A 16154-nucleotide genomic window follows, 5' to 3' on the forward strand; every position below is an offset into this window, starting at 1 on the left:
GCAGAAGCCCACAGAGATATTATGTAACTCTGTGGAATTCTGTTTAGTTAAACTCCGCATGTACTGCACTCTCCTAGTTCTGAGCTCCTGATCCAATATTCCTTCCCTGAGAAGCCTGTGATAACTCACCCTCATTACCCTGAGAGTGAAGTGCACAAAGGGTTGTACCTGGCCCAGTTTGCAGAGCCACAGTAAGAAAAACCACAGGACACCAGTGAAAAATTACCTTAATCACCACAGTTGGAATGCAGTAACACCTGCCTATTTTGTGGCTCCACAAACAGGGCCTGACAGATTAGTTTACTGAAAATCATCCCACTATGCCTAAAGCTAGGACAGTAATTAGGTGGTTCTTCCAGGCTTCCACTCCAATCATGGTAGTACTTACCTTCTTCCAGCTATGTTGAATATTTGTAAAATGGACCATCAGAAAACAATTAGCCACAAGGAGCAGCTGTTCTGCCAGCATGACTCTGAAAGGCGAAATTATCTTGGAGATTGAGAGGGGCAAGAGTGATCAGGAGCAGAATCTGGGCACTACAGAGGGCTTGCAGAAATTCCCAGAATAGCATGTATATGATAGTGTACTTGTTTCAGGTTTGCCTTTAAATCTCCCAACAAGGCCAGCTCCATTTAGGGTGGCTCAAAACAAGCTTGGGTTACTTTTCCAGGAGTGGGAAAATTAGATTTCTCATTTCAGATTCCCACGCCTATGTGGGATGAGGGAGCTCTGTACACAAGACATGGGAATTCCACTATTTTGTTGGTTTATGTGTGGGAATTTAGTGTTAATAGTCTTCTCACCAAGGACTGGGTAGTGACTAAAGTAAGAAACTATTCATTAACACTTCAGAACACTGGACGTGTAGAAAATCAGAACCCAAAAAAAACATGAGTCAACGTGTGGAGAGCACAGAGAAAAACAACAAAAAAGCAGAAAGAAACATGAAGAGATGGGTGGAATGATTGAATTACAATCAGTCACTACGCATTGGTTTTTGACCACTATGCTGCTCCAGGGCATCAAAAAACAAGGTGAGAGATGGAATGCTTGAATTAATCTCAGCCGCTGGCAATCACTTGGGCCACATCTCAATCCATTGTCACTGGAACCAAGCTCTACCTGGCTGATGAGCCCTATCTAGGGCATAACCAGTGTTGATTTGCTTTTGTTCTGGTTCAGGGAGAACCTGGCCTGACAGTTAGGTTTGGCCAGTTCCCAGTGGAGTATGGGCAAGACTGATTTATATGACAGGTCCAAACTTAGGTAGCATGGTGTGCAAAATAACGATGGACTGGGATGAAGAACAAGCAATAGCCAGCGGCTGAGATTAATTCAGACAATCCATTCATCACTTTTTTGTATACCGCACTATGCTGCTCTAGATAGATACCAGCCATAAGCAAATCAGTCATAGTTTTTCTCTAATAGGTACAATCCAAACAAACCTGCCAGTCCATGTGGGAAGACAAGTTACCCCAAAACCAGGTTTGTCCTTTTGGGGGAGGGAGAAGGCATGGCTGTACTGCCTTGTACTCAATAACAGAAAGCACTTCACAAAGGTCATGCTAACTGACTCTTGTGATCCGAGGGTATAAGGAACAAGAAGGGCATTTTCATAGAGAATAAGCAGATCAAAGGGCACTGATATCTCTGCTGCAGTCCTGGCTAGAGTAAGTGGTGGAACTGTTGTGTGTGATGTGATACACTAGAAACTGCCCCTAGAAGTTGGATCTTTAGCAGAGACAGGGAGGGGGCTGTCTTACTCTTGGAACTGTGGCTAGAGAACCCTCAAACGATTGGGAATATACCTGCCTTCAAGGTAACTGACTGTGCCTCTGCCAACTAAGCCAGGGCGAGGTAAGACAGCTGATAATTGCTTTTTATTTTGGTGCATGAGAGGCCCCTGTGATCACTTTTGTCTATGCACAAAGCCTAACATTATTATTTAGCAATTTTTTATACATTTTCTTCATAAATGCATATCTGCTGATCTCCTTATCTGATTGCTGTCATTGTGGTCCATGTTTGCTCATTTTGTCTTTTTTGCACTAAATTATTTTATGAACTATCTTGATCGGTGTATTGACTTTATTGTTACTTTGGGGTTTTTCAATTACTTCGCTATCATTTTTTCTGCTAAAAAGCTTATTACTTTGTGCAATGTTTACCAGGGATAAGCCATATTTTTTAATTGAACCTGTATTTACCCACCACAGCATAGATTTACTAACTTTCTCTATGTTCATAGGTTAATTGCTCTTCCAACTGCAAATAATCCATGGTCTCACAATTTCTATTTGACTTCCTGCTTCTTAGACAACAGACAACAAAGATTGGTCTTCGGTGGTACCATTATTAATGGTGACCTAACAAATTAAATAAGATATTGTGGGAAGGGTGTCAGAGAATGACGGATATAAAGGAAAGAAAATGGGATAAGTCTCGGCCCACAGAGACCGAATGCCATGCAAGTAAGTTGGAGGGAATATTCTGTTTTGTACAGCTCGGTATGTAGGAGTAGTTCTTCATGGGAACATCAAGTAACAAGCATTTTCAATGCAAAGGGTCTCGCATTTGTTCGAGTTAGAGCTATTAGCGTTGTAAAGCAAAAAAAAAACGCAGCACGATCGCGCTATGTAAAATGCAGCGCGATCGCGCTGCATGTAAAATAAGCATATTAAGTAGTCCGGACTCCAGGCTGAAAACATCGTGCCTCGTATGTTTTTGGTACTTTACCGGTGCTGTTTAGGTGGGCTAAACACCGGAAAAGGCAAGAGGTATGCATGTCTTTCACAAATGAAAGCAAGCAGATTTTAAAAGGCAAGCCCACAAATCAATGTAAGAGACTGACGTGGCATGGGCGTGGTTTAAAGCCCAAAGAGAGATTACAGAATGGACGGAGCACTTTGTGCTCGCCGATAAAAATGGCTGTTGTTCAGGCCAGATGAGTTCACTTTCCCTCCTGGGAAACAGGATGTATTTGATAAAGGTGATGGGGTAATGGAGAACTGGGGGTGGGTGGTAGAAAGTGTGCAACTGAAGGGGAAGGCAGAAAAAAGTATTTAGGGAAGGGAGTTTTTAGTGGCAGAATCGGGAGCTCGAATTAAGGCAAAGAGAAGGGAAAAAGCGTCAGAAACTGAGAACTATGAGGAAGGAACATCAACAAGGAGGAACATGAAGAGAGCATGGGTGTGGTGCAGGCAGACAGGATAGAAAGTAGACTGATATTTATGCTTGAGGAACAGAAACGTTATTAGGTGTTCCAGTAAAAAGGGGTTGTGATAATGAGGAAACGGGATATTGCACATTCAGGGACGGGCAACGTACAGGAGACGGGATTGATTACATTTAGGGGCATATTTATACTCTGTTTGCGCCGGAATTGCGTCGTTTTTTTTTACGCAAATCCGACGCAAAGCTAACTCCATATTTATACTTTGGCGTTAGACCCGTCTAGCGCCAAAGATCTTGGAGTTTGCGTCATTTTTTAGCGTGGACACCTACCTTGCGTTAATGATATGCAAGGTAGGCGTTCCCGTCTAAAAAATAACTCCAAGGCATGTGCGCCTTATTTAAACTCCCATGCAAAAATGACGCCCAGGAGTGGGCGGGTCAAAAAAAATTACGTCCAGCTGCTTTTGCGTCATTTTTTAACGCCTGGTCAGGGCAAGTGTTAAGGGACCTGTGGACTCGGAAGGAGCCCAGAGGTGCCCTCCCATGCCCCCAGGGACACCCCCTGCCACCCTTGCCCACCCCAGGAGGACGCCCAAGGATGGAGGGACCCATCCCAGGGAACTTAAGGTAAGTTCAGGTAAGTATTTTTTTTTAAAAAAAATTGTCGCATAGGGGGGCCTGATTTGTGCCCCCCTACATGCCACTATGCCCAATGACCATGCCCAGGGGACATAAGTCCCCTGGGCATGGCCATTGGGCAAGGGGGCATGACTCCTGTCTGTGCTAAGACAGGAGTCATTTCAATGGGGGTTGGGAGTAAAAAAAAATGGCGCAAATCGGGTTGAGGCTAATATTTTGCCTCAGACCTGACTTGCCCCATTTTTTGATGCCCAAGCTCCATTTTCCCCTACGCCGGTGCAGCCTGGTGTGGGTCATTTTTTTTTTACGCACACCAGTCAGCTGCGCCGGCTAACGTCATTCCATAAATAAGGCGCCCGCATGGCGCTTTGGAATGGCGTTAGCCGGCGTTAAAATTTTTGACACACAACTGCGTTGGCGCAGTTGTGCGTCAAAAAGTATAAATATGGCCCTTAGTTTGTTAGTACAATTTTAGTGACCTTTAGGTTGCGCGGCTTAGCTGAAAATCGTATTATTGTGAGCTCTGCTTCTTTCCAAAAAAGTAACCTTTTCAACAAATCAAACAGTCAGTTTCATTCTCAATGCCCGATTCTTAACTTGTATTCCCTGCCTACTTCCTGAGCCCTGTGAGTCATTTTCAGATACAAGAATACACGTACCATCGCAACTGGGACTAAAAAACGTTGTGCAGTCAACAACCATTGATGGAAAAGTCACCGAAGTACAGACCAGCCAGATGATCTTCAGAGAGTGCTTTGAAACATTTCAAACTGTTTCCTTTTTGACGTTCTGTGTTCCAAATCCCTGGGGTTCCCCACACTCCTTCCTCCTGTGAGTAGAGAGCTTGTTTCCTGACTGTTACTTAAATGTTGCTACTTTTGAAAAAAGGAATTCTCACTGATTGCAAAGCCGCATCGAACACAGCTCCATTGTGCAATACTCTTGCCCACTTCACTGCACTGTTTAAGACTCAGGGCCTCATTTACTACAAACTGGCGCATCGCTCACGATGTGCCAGTTTGCTTCCGTCGCCCTGCGCCCACCTAACGACACCATGGTAGTGCTGTTGTTACAATACAGCGCACCATGGCACATCTGTGTCAGAATTTCTGATGCAGCTGTGGTGTTTGCTGGACTAGCTTCCAAAATTTTGATGCCAGTTCAGCAAAGCACAGAGAGGTCCACAGAACAAAACACAGAGTCATTTTAATGCCTGCCCTGAACAGGCACAAAAAAATGACATTAGAATGATGCACTGAAATCTTATAGATTTCACTGCGCCATTCCTAAGGGCCTCCTTGTGGGGGAACGCCTCCCTTGCATACATTATACCTGGCACAAGTATAATGTGGCCCAAGGGTTTACAAACTGGTGCAATGGTACCATCGCGTCAGTTTGTAAATATGGAGCTGCCTTAGTGTCAGCAAAAATTAAGCTACAGTGGCGCAAGAGGCTTGTAAATGAGCCCCTCAGTCCGAGGTTCACTGAACTTGAGGAATGCATTAAACACTTACTGATGCAGTTACATTACAAGTTCCCACTGGCATTTAAAGCACTGTTTGACAAAGGTGTTTCCAACCAGTAAATTGTGATCTACAAGTAGCTTGCAGTCTCCTTCAGAGTAGCTCACAGACTTCAGTTCATTTTTAAATAAGCACTGGGCCACATTTTCCTTTAAAAGTAAAGGGAAGACTGTTTATTTTATATTATTGTCATCAGGCCACAGAAAGCAAGCCTAATAATGAGCAGTACTAAATCAGATGTATGACCCAGGCTGGGGTACAGCGGTGAAGGAGTGAAGCACTAAGATATTTAACTCTTAATTAAAATTCTTTGTCAGCTCAATATTAGTGCATGAGGGTACAATTATGTTTCTTGAATGCTTTTAAATGGGAGAATTTTTTTTAAATGAAAAGTTACTTAAAATATTGAGTTAACTCTTCATTTTAATTTTCTCCAATTTGAAAGTTTCACATTTACAAACAGCAGGCTTCTTGCTCCTAGTGGCCAGTAGACAATGTGACATATTTATAACTGAAAATTGTATTTTTTTTAAATGGGAGAAAATAAACTGAAGCAATAATATTTCAATGACACATTAACCCCTTGGGTGCCCAGGACGAGGTGATCTTGTCCTCGGCGACGGTTCCCCGGTGCCGAGGACGAGACCACCTCGTCCTGCTATGGGCCCCGGGGGGATCGCTAGTGCTCCCCCCGATGGCCAGGCACCCCCCTCCCCTGGGCAGGGATGGAAGGGGAATCGCTTCCCTTTCCACCCCGCCCCCCCCCCTGATCCCCTCTGTGGCGTCTGATGACATCAGCGCGCAATCGTGCGCTGACCTAATCAGATGCCGGTCGGAGGAGAAATGTAAAAGCATTTCTCCTCCGACCATGTGAGCATTTCTGTGCATTTCTGCTGCTCGAACTCGATGCGATCGGGCAGCAGAAATGCTACTAGACACCAGGGAATTTATTTGTGTTTTGTTTACTAGATAAGGAGAGCGGCTCCTTGGGCAAGGGCCGCACTCCAGGGGGGCAATTTGTTTTTTGTCTGTTTCTGCCCCCCCTGGGGGCAGATCGGCCTAATACAGAAACCTCCCTAGAGACCAGGGATTTTTTTTGTTTTTTTGTTTTTGTGTGTTTTATTTGTGGGGAGCGACCCCTTGGGCAAGGGTCGCTCTCCTGGGGGCAAAATGTTTTCTAGGCCATTTCGGCCTATTTTTATTAGGCCTATCTGCCCCCAAGGGGGGCAGAAACCACTAGACACCAGGGATTTAGTTTTCTTAATTATATGTACACATAAGGGGAGCGGCCCTTGGGCAAGGGCCGCTCCCCAGGGGGGCAAATAATTTTACGGCTGTTTCTGCCCCCCCGGGGCAGATTGGCGTAATATAATTAGGCCGATCTGCCCCCGGGGGGGGCAGAAACCCCCTAGACACCAGGTCTTTTTTTTATTTTTATATGTGGGGAGCGACCCCTTAGGCAAGGGTCGCTCCCCTGGGGGCAAAATTTATTCTAGGCCGTTTACGCCCCCCCTTGGGGGCAGATCGGCCTATTTCTATTAGGCTAATCTGCCCCCAAGGGGTGCAGAAACCACTAGACACCAGGGAATGTTTTTTTTGTCAGTTTCACTTGAAGGGAGCGAACCCTTAGGCAAAAAGGGTCGCTCTCCTGGGGGGGGGGGTGGAATTTGTTTAGGTCATTTCTGCCCCCCTTGGGGGCAGATCGGCCTATTGTAATTAGGCTGATCTGCCCCCATGGGGGCAGAAACCCCTAGGCACGAGGGATTTTTTATTTTATTTTTAATATTTGGGGAGCGACCCCTTAGGCAAGGGTCGCTCCCCTGGGGGCAAAATTATCTTTGGGCCATTTACTAATAAAAATAGGCCGATCTACCCCCAAGGGGGGCAGAAACCACTAGGCACCAGGGATTTTTATATTTTTGCAAAAATATCACGCAAGGGGAGCGACCCCTTAGGCAAGGGTCGTTCCCCTGGGGGGCAAATTTACTTTAGGCCATTTCTGCCCCCCTTGGGGCCAGAGCTGGCTATTTTTATTAGGCCGATCTGCCTCCAAGGGGGGCAGAATCCACTAGGCACCAGGGATTTTTTTTTTTTTGCGCCAATTTCCCGCAAGGGGAGCAACCCCTTAGGCAAGGGTCGCTCTGCTTGGGGGGGAAATTTATTTTAGGTCATTTCTGCTCCCCTCGGGGGCATATCGGCCTATTTCTATTAGGCTGATCTGCCCCCGGGGTGCAGAAACCACTTAGGCACCAGGGATTGGTGTGTGTGTTTCGTTTGGGGGCAGCCCCTTGGGCAAGGGTTGCTCCCCAGGGGGGCACATTACTGTTGGCCATATCTCCCTCCCCTGGGGGCAGATCGGCTTATTTTTGGAAGGCCCATCTGCCCCCAAGGGGGGCAGAAAGCCCGCCAGAGACCAGGGAAGATTTTTTTTCAAAATAAGAGGGTGGGGGTATGGCCATACCCCCACCGCAAATAAATGGGGCCAAAGTTGTTCTGCCCACCAGTGGGCAGATAGGGCAATTACCCCAGATCCACACCCCGGGGGGCAGGAAGTCTACTAAATGCCAGGGAATAAAAAAAAAAAATAGTGGGGTGGTGGCTACCAACCAGTATGGGCATGGTTATGCCCCCACCCCAACTGAAGGGGGTAACAGTCTTTCAGCTCTCCCCCGCACACTAAAACATCTTATCCCACGGCAAGCAAGTGGACATTTGATTATTCGGGGTTTTGGTTTTACATTTGGGCCATGAGAGCTTGGCTAACTCTCAAAATCGTCCCACTTGGAATGGTGAGGGCTGCACTTTTTGGACTTTGGGGGGCTGCCATGTAGAAAAATCCACAAGACCTAGACACATCTGAAAACGAAACATCTGGGTGAATCCAGGGTGGTGTGCTTCACATGCACCCCGCACCATTTTCGTACCCACAATGCCCTGAAAAACTCCAACTTTGCTGGAAATCACAAATTTTTCCCACATTTTTGTGATGGAACCTACCTGAATCTGCAGGAATCCACAAAATTCCTATCTGTCAGCCTAAAAATGTTTTTTTCCAGACTGTCCTTTTGGACCCGCTTTGGTTCCCCCTCAATTTTGACATGTTTTTGGCTCTTCCCTGTCACAGGCACTTGGCCCACCTACACAAGTGAGGTATCATTTTTACTGGGAGACTGAGGGGAACGTTGGGTGGTAGGAAATTTGTCCCGGTGCAGTGATCCCACACAGAAATGTGGGAAAATGTGATTTTTTAGCTAAATTTGAGATTTGCTGAGGATTCTCGGTAAGAAAACACTGGGGTATCCACGCAAGTCACACCTCCCTGGAATCCCTCGGATGTCTAGTTTTCAGAAATGTCTGGGTTTGGTAGATTTCCCTGTATGGCTGCTGAGCCCAGGACCAAAAACGCAGGTGCCCCCCGCAAAAACAGGTAGCTTTGTATCTGATAATTTTGATGTGTCCAGATAGTGTTTTGGGGCATTTCCTTTCGCGGGCACTGGGCCTACCCACACAAGTGAGGTACCATTCTTATCGGAAGACTTGGGGGAACACTGGGTGGAAGGAAATTTGTGGATCCTCTCAGATTCCAGAACTTTCTGTCACCTAAATGTGAGGAAAAAGTGTTTTTCTGGCCAAAGTTTGATGTTTGCAAAGGATTCTGGGTAACAGTACCTGGTGAGAGCCCCACAAGTCACCCCATCTTGGATTCCCCTAGGGGTCTAGTTTTCAAAAATGTGCAGGTTTGGTAGGTTTCCCTAAGTGCAGGCTGAGCTAGAGGCCAAAATCCACAGCTATGCACTTTGCAAAAAACAGCTCTGTTTCTTTGGGAAAATGTGACGTGTCCACGTTGTATTTTGGGGCGTTTCCTGTTGCGGGCGCTAGGCCTACCCACACAAGTGAGGTACCATTTTTATCAGGAGACTTGGGGGAACATAGAATAGAAAAACAAGTGTTATTGCCCCTTGTCTTTCTCTACATTTGTTCCTTCCAAATGTAAGACAGTGTGTAAAAAAGACATCTATTTGAGAAATGCCCTTTAATTCATATGCTAGTATGGGCACCCCAGAATTCAGAGATGTGCAAATAACCACTGCTCCTCAACACTTTATCTAGTGCCCATTTTGGAAATACAAAGGTTTCCTTGATACCTATTTTTGACTCTTTATATTTCAGCAAATTAATTGCTGTATACCCGGTATAGAATGAAAACCCACTGCAAGGTGAAGCTCATTTATTGGCTCTGGGTACCTAGGGTTCTTGACGAAACTACAAGCCCTATATACCCCCGCAACCAGAAGAGTCCAGTAGACGTTATGGTATATTGCTTTAAAAAATCTTACATTGCAGGAAAAATTTACAGAGTAAAACATAGAGAAAAATTGCTGTTTTTTTCACCTCAATTTCAATATTTTTTTATTTCAGTTGTTATTTTCTGTAGCAAACCCTTATATAAATTACCCATTGCTGAATTCAGAATTTTGTCTACTTTTCAGAATTGTTTGGGTTGCTGGGATCCAGCATTGGTTTCATACCCATTTCTGTCACTGACTGGAAGGAGGCTGAAAGCACAAAAAATCATAAAAATGGGCTATGTCCCAGTAAAATGCTAAAATTGTGCTGAAAAATGTGTTTTTCTGATTCCAGTCTACCTGTTCCTGAAAGCTGGGAAGCTGGTAATTTTAGCACCACAAACCCTTTGTTCATGCCATTTTCAGGGAAAAACCACAAGCCTTCTTCTGCAGCCCTTTTTCCAATTTTTTTGATAAAAACAAAATTTTCATTGTATTTTGTCAATTTTCTTGGCCTCCTACAGGGGAACCCACAAAGTCTGTGAACCTCTAGAATCCCTGGGATGTTGGAAAAAAAGGACGCAAATTTGGCATGGGTAGCTTATGTGGACAAAACGTTATGAGGGCCTAAGCGCCCTGCCCCAAATAGCCAAAAAAAGGCCTGGCACCTGAGGGGGAAAAGGCCTGGCAGCGAAGGGGCTAAGGGCCTCATTTACAAGAATCTGGTGCATTGGCTCCCATGCGTCAGATTTCTTGTGCTGCCCTGCGCCCCTCTAACATCGCCATTGATGCACTGTATTTACAATACAGAGCTCCATGGTACACGTTTCCACAGATGCATCAGAAATTCTGATGCATCTGTGGCGCTAAAGTCACGCATTGCTGGACTTGTGTAATAAAAAAATTACGCTGCTCCAGCCATGCGAGGAAGCCCCCATAGACAAAAGCCCTGCATCAGTTTAATGCCTGCTCTGAGTAGATGTTAAATTTCTGACGCAGTGAAGGCACAGAATGACACAGTGAAATCTTGTAAATTTCACTGCGCTAGTTCTGCGTGGCCTTTAACGGGGGTGTGCCTACCTTGCATTATACTTGGCACAGGTATAATGTGCTGCAAGGCTTTACAAATCATCCATTTTCTTGAGTTTGGAAATGTGGCACAGCATAGGGGACTTCTAGCACCTCCGCAGTGTAAAAGTGACGCTATGGCGGCGCATGGGACTGGTAAATAATCCTCTCAATCTTAATGTCTTTCTCTACTTTCAATTAAGCCAATTACGTTATGAGACATGTCTTTGTTTACTTTAAATTTGGAGAACATTTTAAGGATGAGCTTTATGGAATCCATATAAAGATAAAGTTAACTTGTCGTAGGATTCTTACCATAGAGGTAAGACTGTTGGTTTTGGGTGGCAGCACCACCACGTGTGGGGGACTGAGTCGATCCCTCACCCTCTAGTAGCTGTTGGCCTAACCCTTTCGGGTAGCTAGCAGCACCTCACTCAAACCAAAAAAGTAAAGGTGATTTGTGGCAGCCTCACGCATGACACTTTGACTCCTTGGGGAGGTTGTGTTTGGCAGATCATGCCCTTTTTTTACAAGTCTCACACAAGCACAGGCAGACAAAGAGATGCAGCACAATTTGCAATGCATTTATTAAAAGACTGCATTCTATGATAAAATATATGAGATGTGATTAATTGGGAGGATGAAACATATCACAATTAGAATTGTGAGTGTTAGAAATTCGGTCTCTAGTTGGCTGAGGTATGCACCTTGTCCAAGAAGGGACCACAGTCCTAATCAGGGTAAGTCACAACACAACCTAAATTATCCTGTGCTCACCCCCTGGTAGCTTGGCACAGAGTAGGCATGCTTAACTTAGAAAGCAATGTGTAAAGTAATTGTGCAATAACTCATACAGTAACCCAGTGAAAACTCCACAAAAAGTATTCCACACCAGTTTAGAAAAATAGATATTATTTACCTGAATAAAACAAGACTAACAGAGCAAAAATCCAATATGCACAGTCAAGGTGTCACTTTTTAGGGGTTGAAGAAAGTTTTAATTCATAGGAATCAATGGATGTATCTCATTAGCACAAAGTACCTGGGATGCGTCAAACATAATGACAACGAGGGGCCGCAGAGGAGGTGAGTAGTTGGAAAATAAAGCGATGCGTGGATTTTATTCGTACAGTGGCAGTGGTGTGTCAATTCTTTCCTCGTAAGCAAGGTGATGTGTTGATTTCTGAGCATCCAGCCCTGGTTCCTTACTGCAGTGCGGGTTTGATGACAAATGGATGCCTGGGGATGATGCGTGGAAAATACAAATGTACTGTGAAGATGAAACGGGTGCTGTGTCGACTCTGTAGGCACTGTAGTGATTTTTTGGCCTGGAGACAGGAGCTGTGTCGATTCTGCAGGTATTGCATAAATTTTTCTAATGCAGTGGATTTTCTCCCTTAGGTGAAGTCTTTGATGACTATGAGACTTTTTAACAGGGTGGCAGGGTGGGAGACTTTTTAACTTGGAGGTCACTTGTGGGGGGAAGCAAAGTCCTTCCAGCAGACTCAGGGAGCAGCAGGCTACATGGCAACAAGCAGTAGAGCAGTCCTTCCAGAAAAGCAGTCCAGATGAGTGTTTTGGGAAGCACAGCAGTTACTCTGACAGAGTCCATTTATAGGTGCAGAAGTGTCGGATTTTAGGTGGTCACAGACCAAGTATATATATGCAAATGTGACTTTGAAGTGGGGGAAACCTCAAAGAGTGGTTTTGAAGTTCACCAGTTCTCCTTTCAACCCAGTCCTGTCAGGCAGGAGATTGATGTGTGTGTGGGGTCAGGCCACTAGCCTTTGAAGTGTAAGTGAGAGCCCCTCCACCCTTCCTGCCCAGGAAGACCCATCAATATGGAGATGAATGCTGATGCAGCTGAGTGTCCTGTGTATATGGCTCTCTGGGTGGAATGCACAAAAGGAGCTGTCAACCAACACAGACCAGAGGTAGATTGGAGACAGGCTGCAAGGCACTGAGAGCAGTAAGTGCAGAGAAATGCCTGCTTTCACCACACCTGGAGTTTAGCCACAGCATAGGTTTTCTTGGCAGTGTGGAGTGAAGCTATGCACCAGCCAGCCTGGACCAATTTTGAGTAGTTGCAATTTGTTCATCACCAGCAGTGTCCCACCTTGAGTCCATGTATTTTGTGTGTGTGTTAGTGTGTGATTTTGCCACTCTTAGATTGCTGTCACTGGATTGTCAGGTTGAGCGACTTGAACAGTTCGGACTACATGTCCCACAATTCCTACCATACATGTTGATGGCTTCCTATTAGGGTTCATCGTTTCCATAAGTTTTGGTGGTTATTCGACTCCAAAAATCCACCTGGTTTTGCCATTCATAACGTGGGTGGTATGTTGCAGTATCCATAAGTCATATAAAGTTCATTGTTGTTAGATACATTTGGATATTGGAAGTCATGGCGCATGAGTTGTTTATCGCCCTTAGGGGCTGAGCTCTATTTAATACTTTGCATGCCCAAGCTGACCTATTACCGTGCCGAATTATCTAGGGGGAGAGTGAAGCTGCATTTTGTGCTTTTAAAATGCATATTATGATACAATTGCTTTCACCATAGGAGAAGGTTTCAGATGTGTTTGTGTATCTGTGCAGGTTGGCATGATAGAGTGACTCACTAGTGCACGAGCTGCAAAGTTCGAAGTCCTTTTAAATCTACTCTTGTTAGTGGCTGTCCATGTATGAATTGATGGTTGCAACAATGTCTCTAGTACTGATTTAGATATAGATTGTGTATTGTTGGAGTCCCCTAAGGTATTACATTACATTCTTGGTGCGTAATTCAGTTTTAGTGGCAATTGGAGTTGTACATGGGTTGCTGGACCAAGGCCGCTAAGTGCAGTGACATTGTTCTTGGAACATTTCACCATGATAGATTATGACAGCTTAAGGCTAACATTATTCTTGTTTTGAGAATCAAAGTATAAGTTCTTGGAATTGTTGATTCATTTGTGGCTTTAATTCAGTCCACATTTCTAAGTGTCTGGGGAAGCAGGTTTGTTTCGTTAGTTGGTTAAAAAAATATATATTGTGGTCTTTTATTCAGAACATTGGGGGCTCACTGTCGTAGACCCAATCCACAAGAAGAAAGGATTTTCTCCCATTTGGAGAGGTCACGTATGACGGGCTTGTAACCCTGTGCATCAGGTATTTGAGTACAATTGTAGGAGTTGTAGGAACATATGGTAGTCATGGGGCATTACATTAGAATAAGTGATTAGTATGTGTTGTTATTCCTTCTTATTTCAGTGACATGCATGTGTTCTGTTCCTTGAGGAGAACCCTTCAGTTTTTTGGGTTTGAAACGTGTCAATAAAACAGAACTTCTTGAGACCACAAGTGAAGCTAAAGGGGCCTTCAGGAACAATCATATTTATTGTTCTATAATATTCACCACCCCTGGATTGGCCACTCGAAATACTCACAGTTTGCACCTCTAGTTTGAACTCTCCAGTTTTGAGCTGCTAATGATTTAAGAACAACTTTGGCTCCTTTTTTTCTTAAATTTCTTTTCAGAACCTGGATTTCCGATTTTATTAATGTATGTTATTTCATGTATGTGTTTTGTGTGTTAAAAATGCTTTATGTAGTGCCAACCCATCACACTGAGCTTTCACACATTGCTTGTTTGTCTTTTTTTGTGTGGCAGTTTATTTTCATAATTTTCAGATTTCATAATTAGATTGTGTGAGCAGTAATTCATTTGTGCTCTCACTAATTTGTCAAAGAATTTTTTTTGTAAGTTTTGTCAGTGTTTGCACATTTTGCTTTGTTGATTTACTTTCTAAAAGTGGCATTTCTAAAATAGTAATGTTGAATCCAACTTCACCAGTAAGCAGGATTTCTCCCTACCATTCCATCCATACTAAACATGACAATGCTACTCCTTTCAGATCAGAAATTACCACTTAAAATCATATAAGGGAATTTCCATCGCTGGTCAATGAGAGGAGCAGGCTTCACAATAGTGAAAAACAACTTTGAGTGTTTTTCACTCCCAGGACATGTAAAACTTACAAGTACATGTCCTGCCTTTTACTTACATAGCACCCCGCCCTTTGGGCTCCCTAGGGCCTACATTAGGGGTGACATATGTAATAAAAGGGTAGATTGAGGGTTTGCAAGTAGTTTTACATTCTATGTCAAAGTGGCAGTGAGACTGCACACACAGGCCTTGCAATGGCAGGGCTGAGACATAATTAAGGGGCTACTGATGTGGGTGGCACAATCAGTGCTGCAGGCCCACTAGTAGCATTCAAGTTACAGGCACTAAGCACATCTTGTGCAACTGACTTGGGACGTATAGGTAAATTAAGTATTCCAATGGGTAGAAGCCAATGTTACCACTATTAGAGAAAAGTGCATGAGCACTTTAGCACTGGTCAGTGTTGGTAAAGTGCAGAGAGTCCTGAAACCTGCAAAAAGGAGATCAGAAAAATAGAGGGAGGAAGGCAAAAAGATGGGAGAAGACCACCCCAAGGCTGTCAGGTCTAACAGTGAACATAAGTGTGAAACAAATAAACAATTCCAGCATTTTGGAATACACATATACCAAACAATTTCCCCATACTTGAAAACAGGGGTCTGCCCATCTTCTCCTCGGTTGGCTGTAGAGACAGGGCTGAAGTCAGCAAAGTGGGAAAGAAGTGGCACACAGCATAGGTTGCTCCTCTGGCTCGTATGACCTCTCTAACCTTCTTTGGCCTGTGTGATGTTTTTATAACAAAATGTGTTGTGTTCAGAGAACAGGCCTGATGTGGTAATGTGACTAAGTGTCAAAGGCTGGCTCTGCACTCTTGTGGCAGCAATACTAGATAGACTATTATGCACATCCTTGAGCAGAGGTACACAGTGAAATGTCGTGCAAAGGAACTAAAAACAACTCTTTCACAGAACAGCAGCTGATTAGAAAAAATGAAACATCCCTGATAAAAGAAAGCCATTCAAAAATTAATTCAAATGAAATGAATCATGTAACTAGATAAATGGGCACAGACCACAGGCCTAAGCTCAAGTAAGTGTGTCTAAGCAAGGCACTAAAATGAACCCATACCAAAATCTTCAGCTTAATTTTCTCCAATTTCAAAGTGTTGCCTTTATGTACAGCAGGCAGTTTGCTCCCAATGGCTGGCGGACAGGATGCCACATTTACAACTCAAAAATACAGCTATTATTTTAAGTGGGACAAATTTAAAGGGCAGAAAAATGTTCTATATTGGGGTGTGGCTAGGCACCAACCGCGCCGGACGCCATTTAGCAGAGCACCTCTCTCCGCTCTTTAATCCCCCACATATTCGTATAAAAATCTGACCTCCTAACGGAGCAGAAGGGTGAGGATTGGCCAGGCTGACGGGGCAGAGGTTCGGGGGTGATCCTGCCCTGATATTCGTGGTGGCCTGGGGGGGCAGCGCAGCCACGGGTGTAGACCGCAGAGAGGTGGTGCGCTGCGCCACC

This window comes from Pleurodeles waltl, chromosome 2_2, assembly GCF_031143425.1.
Source record: "Pleurodeles waltl isolate 20211129_DDA chromosome 2_2, aPleWal1.hap1.20221129, whole genome shotgun sequence".
Taxonomy (NCBI): Eukaryota; Metazoa; Chordata; class Amphibia; order Caudata; family Salamandridae; genus Pleurodeles; species Pleurodeles waltl.